Genomic DNA, 4,835 nt, shown 5'->3' with positions numbered 1-4,835 from the left:
AGATAGATAGATAGATAGATAGATAGATAGATAGATAGATAGATAGATAGATAGATGAGAGATAGAGAAATAGATAGGACACACAAATATCTTAATAGTATACTACAAAACATTCTTCAATAGTCAGTGCCATTAGCTTATTTTCATAGATGAATTTAGAGATTTCAACATCCCACAGTGGCTGACCCCATTAAGTTTTGATGCAAATTGTTAGCAATTAATAATGTTACCAGAGTCTCAATGCAGGGATATGACCTTTTATTGTGGGAATATTAGCAGATCACTCTGCCAATTAGAAACATGGAACGGTCATGAAGCAAGGAAGGATTTTTTTTTTCTTTATTCTCCACTCACACAATACATACAGACCACAGACTTCCCTCTCTCCCCTTTTCCCAGCTCCTCATATGCCCTCTCCCCCAGACCCACTGCTCCTCCATTTCCTGAAGGAAGGATTTATTATTCAATTTGACCATCAGGGAAGAAACAAGGCACAACATCCTATGTCCTATCCTTTAAACAACAAGGTGACCTTTAGGAATATGTATGGAAAAATTAAGGATCAAGGCAAGGGATTTTCATAGCTGCCTCCTCCAACAGTCTTGATGGAGCTTCCTATTGTTATCTCAGATCAGTCTGTAGGAGGACTAGCTTACTCCAGAGAAAGTTCTATTGCTTGAGGGAGCAATTTGCTACTCATCACAAGATCACTACTGTTTTGTAGGGACTTGTCAAGTTGTAATGATTCCTGCTGGGGTGAGGACACCCTGAGTTCTTGTCACAGATTCATATGCCTCCAAGATGTGCTGCTTAGGGAAACTTGAAAAGAAAAAGAGCACATCACTCTTGTCTTCAGCCTGGGGGATGAGACAGCACACAAAGTTTCAGGCAAACCAACCCACGTTTATCAGATTTCAGACAGACAGTTCTTAAATGAATACGATATGTGTAGTTAAGCAGATATTTGACCCAGAGTTTAAGACGGCAAAGGAGATAGCTGTAGACTCAACAGAGCGGCTTTGTGCAGAGTCCCTTAAATTGCAATAGGGTAGTAAGAATATTTTAGTAAATCTAAATTTATCTTTTGGGACCCTTTTCCTTCTATTGAGTTGCTTTGTCCAGCTTTGATAAGAGGGTATGTGTCTAGTCTTATTGTTACGCTGTTTTTGAATGATATCCCTGGGAGGCCTGCTCTTTTCTGAATGGAAATGGAGAAACAATGGATCTGGGAGAGAGGGGAGGGGTAAGGGAGAGAATGGGAGGAGTGAAAGAAGGGGAGACTGTGATCAGGATGTAATATATGAGAGATAAATAAATAAAAATATGCAGGCATCTAAAATTGTGGGTTTTTTTGGATGTTTCCTCAATTCTAATAAAAGAGCATATAGCACTGTGAACTCCCTACAGTACCGTTGCAGAAATGATCCACACATTTTAGATCCTGTGTTTTTGTTTTTATTCAGTTTCAGGAACATCTGTGTGCATTTATATATGTATAATATTCAATATTTTATTGTGTTGATTTATATTTATGTGATGATTAGTGATAAAAGCATATTTCATATATTGTTGACACAATGAGTGTTTTCATTGGAGAAACCTCTATTCAAATCTTTGACTAATTTTGAAAAGGAAGATATCATTTTTAGTTAATGAGTTGTGGTTCTTTATATATATGATATATATGATTATTCATCCCTTATGTATATAGTTTGCAAACTTTTTTCTCACCCCACAAGTGCAGTTTCCATATGTGAAGTGTTTCATTGTCTGTGCAGAAGCTTTGTAATTGGAGATATTCTCTTATGTTTATTTCAGGTTGTTATTGCCTTCATCTACAGCAGAGTCCATGAAATCAATGTTAAAAAAAATCATTGTGAAGATTTCTATCATATTGTCTTTTAATTGTACTTTGGCATGTCTTTCATTTAAATCCTTATTCATTTTTTTGCTTGATTTTTATGTAAGACCAATTTCATCCTTTGCATGTGAATATCAAGTTTCCCCAAGGATGTTTGTTGAAAATACTGTCTTCTCATGATTTCATGGTAGCTTTGTCAAAGTCAGTCAAGCCTACACATGACCAATTGTTTCTGGGCTTTATATTCCTAGTCCATCGATCCATACGACTGTCTTAATGGCAGGACCAGTGCAGCTTCATAATACATTTTGAAATCAGATATCAATGCTTCCAGCTTTGTCTTTTCATTCGAGACTGACTTGCCGTTTGCAGTCCATGTGAGTCTTAACATTCCTGGAAAGGAAAAGGATGAAAGTGAGCGGGTAGGAGAGCAACATAGTGGCAGAGTACATTCATAGCGTGCCTGAAGCTCTGCATTCAATCTGAGGCACAAATAAAAAAAAAAATAAATAAATAAATAAATAAATAGTGTGTGGGAGACAAAACATTCAATCTATCCATCACTTGACGTAGTATGGACGTCCTTCATGTAGTAACTTGTCAGTTCAAGAACAAGGTTACACCGATAGTTGTCACATTTTATTGCTTTTTCTAGTGTTTCGCTTTTTTCGGTCTTTCCCCTCTCAGTTTATTGCTAGATAACTTATTCTTTTTGGTTCTATTTCAGACACAGTTCTTTCCCTCGGTTTCTTTCAGACTCTGCTTGTCTATAGATATACTTCTGAGGTTTGCTGGTTCCATATCTTTTTAACTTCACTGAGTTAATTTCTGTTCTTTTAGGGAATCCAGAGTTTCCTGTCCATCCTGTTTGTTGCGATAGCTAATTTTACCTTTTCCTCTCTGACCCTGATCTAGAGGTGCTTCCAGTCTTTCTCTGGCTACTTCTTCCTGATTGCCCTCTTGGTGTCAACAGTCATGTTTTTGTTTTCATTTAGTTTGAGATCTTCTTAGCTTGTGGTCTAGTGAGTTATTCTCAATAGAAACTCAGATACTTGAGGTATTATGTCAAGAGATTATGATTTCCATTTAAATCCTGTTACAGTCATCTCTGACATCACTGTGGGGAACAAAGGTTTATCAGGCCATCTCAGGCCGATGAGGGTAAGAGTTCGAATTTTCCCCTTGACAACTTAGGAAGGCTCTCATTATTATTACTTGATACAGCTGGGATTTCGGGTAGGCCTCCAGTCATGTGTTCCTGTCTGGGAAGGGTAGTGTGCTATGACTCTTCGTGTGTCCTCACTGACACAGTGGACAGGACAGGAGCATAGCCTCTGACTCACTGAGACTATGGTAAAGTCCTGTGCTACAGTAGTCCTCACAGATACTGTTCCAACACAGAGCTGGGGTAGGGCATTGTTACCGCCAGGTGAGGCTCCTGGGTCTCTAATCCACCTCCAGGGGTAGCTCAGATAATGAGGGCTCATCACCACAAGGCAGGTACTACTGGTTCCCTGCTAAGTCTTTGGTAGCAAGCTGGCAGAGGATGTTGGAGTTGCGGCATCTTTCAGACTAGCCTGATGAAGGGGTAAGCCTAGCTCCCCGTTGGAATTTGGCACAAATGGAGGGATCTCACAGCTCTTCCTGTGTGTCTGGAAGTTCTACTCAATACTTTCTGTCTTGCTAGCTGCTCTTTTCTTGATATTCTGGCTAAAGGGAGGAGGCTTTGGTAGGGTTTTGTTGTTCTTGTCTAAACAAAATGATCTTTCTAAGGGGCCAACTCTTTTTTACAATGTGATTTAGAAAGTATGTGTGTATGTGTATGATATTGCATACATATGTGTATAACATCATATACATGTGTGCATTTATTCATGTGCATATGATATAATATACATATGCGTATATGTAATGTAATATATGTGGGTGATATCAGGTATGTATGTGCATATATATGTGTGTGTGATATCATACACATGCATGCATACAGATATGGTATCGTATACATTTGAGTGAGTGTGTTTGTGTGTGTGTGTATAAAACTCACAGAAAGTCACTCCTGTGTTATTTCTTAGAACCCGGGATCCCTAGCTAGTCAGTCTTCTTTTCTCAATCTCTCAAGCTTGTCTTACATTTGTCTTATGTAATTTCCAAGGTTTCTAGTTGAGCATGGGGAGCACTAGGGAAAATCATGTGTGTTTTACTTTTTCCAGAAGCAGAGGTTTGCTCTTAGTTTTAAACGGTTTTGAGATTTATTTACTATCTTAAGTGTGTGAACGCATGGCCCGCATGTATATCTGTGCACTATGTGCATCCTGGTACCCTCCGAGGTCAGAAGTCGTCATCAAATGGGGGTGCGAGGAACTGAAACCTGGTCCTCTGGAAGAGTGGCCGTTCTCTTGACCAAAGAGCCATCTTTCCAGCTCTGGTTTGCTCTACTTTTAACAATTATAATGAACACATTTAGAAAATTTTTCAGAAGTCAATACAAATGATGTGCAGGGTAATTAATGGATACAAATGAAAGTTTTCGTAATAATTGCTACAAAATTAGGATGAGAAACCTAGCATTTTGGATGCTTCTGCCCTCGGATGGAAGGAATCTAAAGATTTTTCTGGGTTCTCATACTTTAGAGAATTCCAAAGAAGGCAGAGAATGAGTGGCTTTCTAGTGCTAGGACTTGTGAAAAGAAAGAAAATGTCAACAATCAGCACACTTGCCCTCATGCTCTTCCTGCTATCATTGCCATAGCTGTGTAGGGAACTACTGATACGTTGAAGTTTAAAGTTAAAGTGTGATGCTTCTCTGCATTTTTCCATACTTTGAAATATTGGTAGGAAGACAGGCAATGGTCTGCCACATGCTGCAAGAATTTTATTCCCCATTTAGAATTAGTTAATCCAGTGAAGTTCAGCTGTCCCTTGAGAAATATTGATTTTTTTTTCCACAATAAGATCTAAGTCATTATTGAAT

This window comes from Microtus ochrogaster, chromosome 15 (assembly GCF_000317375.1).
Source record: "Microtus ochrogaster isolate Prairie Vole_2 chromosome 15, MicOch1.0, whole genome shotgun sequence".
Taxonomy (NCBI): Eukaryota; Metazoa; Chordata; class Mammalia; order Rodentia; family Cricetidae; genus Microtus; species Microtus ochrogaster.
Note: the sequence above shows the minus strand (reverse complement) of the source record.